Source organism: Microcaecilia unicolor, chromosome 1, assembly GCF_901765095.1.
Source record: "Microcaecilia unicolor chromosome 1, aMicUni1.1, whole genome shotgun sequence".
Lineage (NCBI taxonomy): Eukaryota > Metazoa > Chordata > Amphibia > Gymnophiona > Siphonopidae > Microcaecilia > Microcaecilia unicolor.
The window spans coordinates 62,009,238-62,019,113 of record NC_044031.1 but is presented as its reverse complement, the minus strand read 5'-3'; positions in this window follow the sequence as shown (position 1 = coordinate 62,019,113).

Sequence of the window (9,876 nt, the reverse complement as noted above, 5' to 3'; positions counted from 1 at the left end):
TATTCTATGTGTCCTAGACATTTTTTCACATTCACTCGTCACATTTTCTCACCTTGAGTTTATACACATACAGTATCTTCATTTGTCAGTTTAATGTAGCATTGTTATTATCCACTCCATTACAACATTGCTTGCAAAGCAGTATTTCCTTATATAAACGATGTCCAACACTGCAACTAAGCTTACATTCCCGTAGGTTGTTCCAAATATAACCTTACAGTAAGGAATGTGCATCATTATGTTATTCACACCACTCCAAAATGTAATTCATTTTGTTTATTGCTATAATGTTTCTGTTTATGTGCATAATTAATAGGTTTTGTCTGTATTATTACAATTTTATACTTTTATCTAGATTCAATGGACTGAATAATTGCATTTCTCTTTTGCTACATGTTTAGCCACAACACTAGAAATACAATTTTTATTTATTTTTCATCCATACATTATTTTTTATTTATTTTATTTTTCTTACATTTGTACCCTGCACTTTCCCACTCATAGCAGGCTCAATGTGGTTTACATATTATATACAGGTACGTATTTGTACCTGGGGCAATGGAGGGTTAAGTGATTTGCCCAGAGTCACAAGGAGCTGCCTGTACCTGCAGTGGGAATTGAACCCAGTTCCCCAGGACCAAAGTCCACCACTCTAACCACTAGGCCACTCCTCCACTCCATTAGTATGCGTACCAATATATGTCTAATGTAACTTTTTTAATGTATCACTTTTTATGGAATATTTTTTTAAATATAAACTTATTTTAGTGTTATTATATCACAAGTGTCATTTAAACTTATTTTAATAGATGAGATAATCATTTATTTGATTTATTTAAATAATCATTTGTTTATCTATTCGATTATACACTTATTGTAAGTTTTTATATTCGTTTTGGCCTTTGTTCTACGTCCATGTTTTATATAGATTTACCAGACCCCTGAAGCAGGCCTTTGTGCCAAAACACTGCTGTGTCAGGTCGTTTTTCAGCTTGATTTATAATAAAGACTCCTTGATATCCTTCCTGGATTCACCTCACTTTTTTGTTTCATCGCTCATGGTTACGTGAGGCTTGCTCCTCCTTGTCTTTACTTTTTTCACTACAAGAAAAGGAAGCATGTTTAAGACTAGAAACAAAGATTACAGCTTGGTTAATAATATCACCTTAAATAAAACATTTAAAGAGCTGAATATCTCAGCATGATGAGATTTGGAACAGTTAAAATCTTCATCGGAAGTTTCTCAAGAGATGTGGAGGGTCATTTTTGATATAACGTCTAAATCCAAGTTTGAATGTTTTGCTGCAAAAACGTCCAAAAATCAAGTGGGCGAACATGGCCATTTTTGAACTTGAAAAGCATCTATCTTTTTGTTATGAAAATGGCCATTTCTTAGACGTATTGTGCTCAGAGCATTTTCATTTGTGACCATTTTCACACACACACAAAAAAAAAACATCCAAGGTAAAAATGCACAAAAACAAGCCATTGGGACATATGGGGACCAGCAGCATCTGTACAAAAAATCAAACAGAATGCTAGGAATTATTAGAAAAGGGATGGTAAGTAAGACTGAGAATACTATATTGCCTCTGTATTGCGCCATACCTTGAGTTCTGATCTCCGTATCTCAAAAAAGATATAGCGAAATTAGAAAAGGTTCCAAGAAGAGTGACCAAAATGATAAAGGGGATGGAACTCTTCTCATATGAGAAAAGGCTAAAGAGATTAGGGTCTTCAGCTTGGAAAAGAAACGGCTGAGGGGATATATGATTGAGGTCTACAAACTCCTGAGTGGCATAGAAAGAGTAGAAGTGAATCAATTTTTTTACTCGTTCCAAAAGTACAAAGACTAGGGAACACTCAATGAAGTTAAATTGAAATACTTTTAAATAAATAGGAGGAAATATTTTTCCACTCAAAGAATAGTTGAGCTCTGGAACTCATTGCTGGAGGATTGTAGTAACAGCAGTTAGTGGATCTGGGTTTTAAAAAAAGGATTGGACGAGTTCCTGGAGGAAAAGTCCATTGTCTGTATTGAGACAGATATGGGGAAGCCACTGCTTGCCCTGGGATTGGTAGCATGGGATGTTCTACTATTGGGTTTCTGCCAGGTACTTGTGACCTGGATTGGCCACTGTTGGAAACAGGATACTGGGCTAGAGGGACCATTGGTCTGATCCAATACGGTCCATCTAATGTTCTAATCCTAGCAGAGCAGTGGAGCACTCTAGGGGGTGCTGCAGTGGACTTCACATAAATGTTCCCAGGTATACATCTCACTGTTACCCTCTTATATTGTATGGTGAGCCTTCCAAAACCCACCAAAAACCTACTGTACCCAACAGTACACCATTACAATAGAATAGCACTACAATGCCTGCAGGTATCACCTATATGTGGGTTCAGTAGGCTTTTGGTGGGTTTGAAGGGCTCACACTTTCCACCAAAATTGTAACAGTTAGAGTGTGACATGGGCCTGGGTCACCTTCTCTACAGTGCACTGCACTGACCATTAGGCTCGTCCAGGGACCAGCTTGCTGCTCTAATAGGACTGTACAGTTGAAACTGTCATAGAAGCCGGTATATACTGTTTCTTTCACATCTTTAGGGGTGGGAGGGGGTCATTCCTTGAAACCTCCAGTGGTCATATGGTCATTTAGAGTACCTTTTTATGATCTAGTCATGATTGAAACAGGTCCAGATCAAAACGTCCAACTTTTAGCTCTGGACGCTTTTGCTTTGTTCCATTATGGCAGAAAAACTTCCAAGCTGTGGGCATGCCGAAATCCTGCCCCCAACATACCTGCTTGTGATTTGTACACACTACAGACCAACTGCATAGAAAAAAAGTCTTGAAACTATGTTTCAAAAATAGCAATTTGCAAGAAAAACGTCCATTTGCCGCTTTGTGCTGCTTTTTGGATGCTTTTCTGTTTCGAAAATGAGCCCCTAAGTCATCTGCTTCTGAATTGCAATCAGTACATATCACAATTATTACAGATCAGATCTAAAGTGGAATCTATAGAAAATTCAATTAGAAGTACAAATTTAGATGATTAACTTTCACGGGAGAGGAACAGTTCTTTGAGAGATATGTTTAAAAGGTTTTGTATGGAAATTTTGAACTTTTCAGCTGTCTGTGAATAGAATTTATTTAAACTACCTACATCTCTAAAAGGCAATTAAATGTCGATAGATTTGGAGATCTTACGGTAGATGTGACTGGAATATCATCTGGGAACCTCCATGGAGAACTCTGGTTGTGACTTTTATCAAAATTGAATGCACCTATAGAATTCCATCACACTGGGCCTATAACTCCAAATTCCAGTTCCCTATACAGTTTTCTTTGATATATCTGATAAGCATGTAAATGGCAAAACTGAAGGCCTAGTTAAACTATGAAGGCAAATCAATCATGATTTTTCCTAGTTTGCAGAAAGTAATTCATCAGAAACAACTCTGCAATCAATTTATGAATTTGAATGCATATTATGGATTATATTTTCCAGCATGAATGATAATGTCTCTTAACAATAACCTTCAAATTTTCAAGATCTCACGGCCCTATGAACCAGGGGCGTGTCTGAACTGCGGCGGTAGGGGGGGCCAGGGCCAGAGTGAGGGGGCACATTATAGCCCCCCCCGCCGCCATTGCCCATCCCCCTCCCCCCAGCCGCTGCCATTGCCAATCTCCCCCCCCCCCGCCGTTGCTGTCGCCTACCTTCGCTGGCGATGGACCCCAACCCCCGCCAGCCAAGGTCCGCGTCCTCCTGCCGCTGCCGGCTGCCTGTAAAAGAATTCCGTCAGCTGGCGGGGGACCCCCAACCCCCGCCAGCCAAGCTGAGGTCCTTTCATTTCTTCCAGAACTTCCAGTAAAGCTGGCGCCGAAAGTTTCTTCTGAGTCTGACGTCGCTGCACGTTGTAAGTGCAGGACGTCAGACTCAGAAACAGAATGAGCTTCATTCTGTTTCTGAGTCTGACGTCCTGCACGTACAACGTGCAGCGACGTCAGACTCAGAAGAAACTTTCGGTGCCAGCTTTAGTGGAAGAAATGAAAGGACCTCGGCTTGGCTGGTGGGGGTTGGGGGGTCCCCCGCCAGCTGATGGAATTCTTTTACAGGCAGCCGACAGCAGCAGGAGGACGCGGACCTCGGCTGGCGGGGGTTGGGGTCCCCCGCCAGCGAAGGTAGGCGACAGCAACGGAGAGGGAGGGTTGGCAGCGGTAGGGGGGTCCAGGGCAAAATCTGCGGGGGCCCAGGCCCCACGCAGATACGCCCCTGCTATGAACATATAGCTAATAAAGAGAACACTCCCTTCTCCCATGCAAAGACATCTGAGACTCATTCAACCAGATCACAGATGAGGTTCTTGAAAAAAACCTTAAGACTGACATCAGAGGTGTTCCTTGGTCGGCTGTCACCTGGGGCAGATCGCCGCGGTGCCGTTCTCCAGCACATCAGCTCCCCCTAGTGAATCACCCTCCCTGTGAATCATGACAACCCGCTGTATCACCTCCCCTCCCCCCAAGCGTATCGCTCTTACCTCCTGGGGGTGCAGGGAGCAGTTGCGAGGCTGTCAGCTCCGCCGGTTTCCTGTCCTGGAACAGGAAGTCATGTCACAGGGAGCAGGGAAGCGGCAGAGCTGACAGCCGCACAACTGCTCCCTGAACCCCCTTGCAGCGTGCAGCCAGGGCGGACTGCCCTCAACGCCCTGCCTTGTTTGTGCTGCCTCATTGACAATTGGCCTCAGTGGCTCTAGTGATTGACCAGTTTGATGGCTTCCAGTGAAGGGCATGAAGGATTCATTGGTCCAGTTGCAGCAGCAGCAGAGGGCTGAACAGTTTTGCCCATCTGTCTACCTTTGCACTTCGATGTGGAGCGTCTGTTACGCTTTCCCAAAAATACTAGGACAAGGGGGCATGTGATGAAGCTGCAGTGTGGTAAACATTAAACGAATCGGAGGAAATTTTTCTTCACTCAACGTACAGTTAAACTCTGGAATTCTCTGCCGGAAAAGGTGGTTAAGGTGGTTAACTTAGCGGACTTCAAAAAAGGGTTGGATGGCTTTCTGGAGGAAAAAGCCTAGAATGTTATTGAATGAATGAGGGAATAATACAGTATTTCTAGGATGGGTGGGGACAAATTGCTTATTCTTTTGGCCGCTGTCGGTGACAGGGTGCTGGGCTCGATGGACCCTTGGTCTGTCCCAGCATGGCAACGCTTATGTACTTATGGCAATAATGGAAACAAAGGACGCCCATCTCAGAAACGACCAAATGCAAGCCCTTTGGTCATGGGAGGAGCCAGCATTCGTAGTGCACTGGTCCCCCTGACATGCCAGGACACCAACCGGGTACCCTGGGGGCACTGCAGTGGACTTCATAAATTGTTCCCAGGTACATAGCTCCCTTACCTTGGGTGCTGAGCCTCCCAAACACCCTCCAAACCCACTACCAACAACTGTATACTACTACCATAGCCCTTACGGGTGAAGGGGGGTACCTACATGTGGGTACAGTGGGTTTGTGGTGGGTTTTGGAGGGCTCATATTTACCACCACAAGTGTAACAGGTGGGGGGGGGGGGGGATGGGCCTGGTTCCACCTGCCTGAAGTGCACTGCAGTACCCACTAAAAACTGCTCCAGGGACCAGCATACTGCTGCGATGGACCTGAGTATGACATTTGAGGCTGGCACAAAATATTTTTAAACTATTTTTTTGAGGGTGGGATGGGGTTAGTGACCACTGGGGGAGTAAGGGGAGGCCATCCCCGATTCCTTCCGGTGGTCATCTGGTCACTTCGGGCATCTCTTCATGGCTTGGTCATAACAAAAAAAGGACCAAGTAAAGTCGTCCAAGTGCTCGTCAGAGACGCACTTTTTTTTCGATTATGGGTCGAGGACACCCATGTGTTAGGCACACCCAAGTCCTGCCTTCGCTACACCTCCGACATGCCCATGTGAACTTTAGTTGTCCCCACGACGGAAAGCAGTTGGGGACGCCCAAAATCGGCTTTCGATTATGCCAATTTGGACGACCCTGGGAGAAGGACACCCATCTTCTTCCGATTTGTGTCGAAGATGGGGCGTCCTTCTCTTTCGAAAATAAGCCTGATATTGTCCTTTATTTTATTTAATATCCATGTCTTTAGCTAAGCTGCTTTAGTTGATGGACTCAAAAGTGTTTATTTATGCTGATGATGTGCAACTACTCATTCATACCCACTGTACTAGATCTACTCTCAGCTTTGAGTAAAGTGACCGCCTGTCTAACTGCAACAGAGCAACTCAGGAATAGGCAAAAAAACAACAATGTCTGTCTGAATCCAAGCAAAACAGAAGTTCTGTGGGTTCCTAACACAAGCATACTTCAAAATACCATTTCAGAAGTATGCGTATGATAGTACCTTACTGATTATATTAACGTACTGGTTCCACTATTTGTGATAGAGGATTCAGAGTTACATTGATTTCTAGAGAATTGGATCGTATCTCGCTGCTTAAAATTAAACAAAGATAAAATAAAATCCCTCTTAATTCAACCTGCTCTACAGTCAGCATTATATCATCAGTTGATGATTGGTGGATTCTGCTTTTCCTTAAGTAGAGAGGTGTGGTAGCTGTGTTAGTCCACTCCTAAGGTTATCAATAGAAATCAAACAAAATAAAACATGGAAAAGAAAATAAGATGATACCTTTTTTTATTGGACATAACTTAATACATTTCTTGATTAGCTTTCGAAGGTTGCCCTTCTTCGTCAGATCGGAAATAAGCAAATGTGGTAGCAAATAGTATATATAAGTGAAACATCCAAGCATTACTTTGACAGTCTGACAGGGTGGGAGGGTGGGGGTGGGTAGGAGGTATAACATGGGGACCAGGACACTGCACCAGCGATTTCGTAGTAAGAATCCTGAAAGGTAACTTTAAAACAATACAGGAACGTAAGACCTTTGAAGTCAGAATGATTGAATATTTGACACCCAACAGACAGGACTTAACAAGGATCTGGGTTTTCTAGCCCTTATAAACCATAAAATTGTATTTCTCTGTTTATCACCCTCCTCTCACCTACCCACATCCATCCTGTTAGAATATCAATGAAAAGCTTTGATGTCTGCATGCATACCTCCTACCCACCCCCCACCCTCTCAGACTATCAAAGGTAATGCTTGGATGTTTCACTTATATACACTATCTGCTACCACATTTGCTTATTTCTGATCTGACGAAGAAGGGCAACCTTCGAAAGCTAATCAAGAAATGTATTAAGTTATGTCCAATAAAAAAGGTATCATCTTATTTTCTTTTCCATGTTTTATCTTAGAATCCACTTTTTTTTTAGTTCAATATTTTTATTGACTTTAAATTACAATATAGAAACAGCAACAACTCAAAATTTGAGAACTCCCTCACAGATCATACAATGCTGAAATTTCATTCAAACTACACATTTCTAACTTGACAATAATTAAGGGGCTCATTTTCAAAACAGAAAAATGTCCAAAAAAAAAAAACCCAGCACAAAGCAGAAGATAGACTTTTTTTTTTGCAAAAATGTCCAAATAGCTATTTTCAAAAACTCATTTAAAGATATTCTTTCCGTGTAGTTCATTTAAGTCTTAAGGGGCCACGTTGGAAGTGTGTTTTGGATGGAACTAGGGTGGCCTTACGATTTGGAACATTGTAAAGAACACCAGGAAGAACCACAAAAGTGGAGGAACACTCAATCCCTACGAGAGTCAATTGAGCGAAAACAAGGGAGATGCATATATAAATGTAAGTCTTGGTGTTTCTTAATAAAGACATTTGTATATGTGTCTCCCTTGTTGTTTGAAAGAGCTAGACTACCCTACTCCTGTTTTTGCTACACTGTAAAAACATCCAGGGCAAAATATAGGATGTTTTTGGCTAGACCTGTTTCAGTAATGACTAAGTGCTAAAAAGTTGCCCAAACTGATCAGGTGACCACTGGAGGGATAAAAAGATGGATCTCCCTTAATTCCCCAGTGGTCACTGATCCCCTCCCACCCCCTTAAGAGGTGAAAGTGACAGTACATGCCAGGCTCTATGACAGCTGCAGATATAATGGTCATTCCTCTTAGAGCAACAGGCAGGTCCCTGAAGTAGCCTACTGGTTGGTGCAGTGGACTATAGAGAAAGGGACTCAGGCCCATATCCCACGCTAACTGGTACACTTGTGGTGGGAAGTGTGAGTGTTCCAAAACCCATAAAATACCTGCTGAACCCACATATAGGTGATACCTGCAGGCATAAGGACTATTGTAGTGTTATACGGTTGGGTACAGTACATTTTGTGCTATTCCTGGAGGACTCACCTTACAATATGAGGGGGTTATGATGTGATGTGTATCTAGAACATTTTATGTGAAGTTCACTGCAGTGCCCCCTAGGTTGCCCCACTGCTCTATTGGGATGTCTGTGTGGCCAGTCTAGTAAGACTGCTAGCCCCCAGGCACCCCAATGGCTTATTTTTGTGCATTTTTCTCTTGGACATCTTTTGTTTGAAAATGGCTGTTAAAGAAAGATACAAAGAGAACAAAACCATCTAAAATAGGTCAATTTTCAAGCCAAAAAATAGATGTTTTTCTGGTTTGAAAATGACCACATTTGGCATGGGATTTATAGACTTTTTTGCAAAATGTCCAAAATTGGATTTGGACGTCATATGGAAAATACCCCTTTATGTACCAAGTGGCGCCTACATTCTCTTAAAGGATGCCAAGCTCCTCCTCTTAATTGCAGCCACTTCCTCATACCTTCTGACAAGATATAGAGCACTCCACCACCCAATCATACTCAACTCAGAATTACTTTTCCATTCAGACAAGACGGACTGAACAGTAATTCCCATAAGCATATCAAACAACTTAGCTCTATTCCCCAGCAGATCACGAGGCAGCGCAGCTGATCTCAAAAGCACAATCCTGTAGCTAAGCTCAACCTGAATACCAAACACACATTGAACCTGATCCCCAAAGCTGCTTCAAATTAGAATAGTCAAACAGCATACGAAATAAGGGTCCCACAACAGACTTGCAAAACCAACAGACTTCAGACCTATCCCCAGAAAACTCCGACACCCTTAGAGGCGTTCAGAGCTCTCTATGAGCTATATAGAAGAGTGATAAAGTACTCCTACAAGGAATAAAAAAAAAACTCTCCCCCGCAAATCTCATCTAATCCAACGCATTTTTATACCGATTAATCCTTGTGGTCCTAAGCGATTTACAAACTAACAAAGCTTTACAAAGTAAAAACAGCTTACATAAAATAAGCTTGATAACAAAAATTACACCTTTAACAATTCTGTAGAAGGGTAGATCTTCAAATTCTTCCTAAAAGAAAAATAAAAGCTATCACACCTTAATTCAATAGGTAGTGTGTTCCAAGCAGCACAGAAAAAGATGCTCTCCTATACTTTAAACCACTACTAATAATATTATCTGTAGCGCAGTTAGATATACACAGCACTGTACATATTATATGTAGGGTACTTTATCTGTCCCTAGAGGGCTCACAATCTATGTTTTTGACCTTGGGGTAATGGGGGGTTAGGGGGCCCATTTACTAAGCCGTGTAAGGCTCTATGTGCACCCAATGTGCGCCAAAATGGAGTTACCGCCCAGCTACCGTGTGGCTCTTGCGGTAATTTAATTTTTGGCACATGTCCGATACGCGCTGCCGAAAAATAATTTTTATTTTCAGACGCCCGCCTAGTGGCATTTGGCGCATGTAGGTCGTTACCGCCCGGTTACTGCATGAGACTTTACTGCTAGGTCAATGGCTGGCGGTAAGGTCGCAGACCCAAAATGGACGTGCGGCAATTTTGATTTTGCCGCACGTCCAT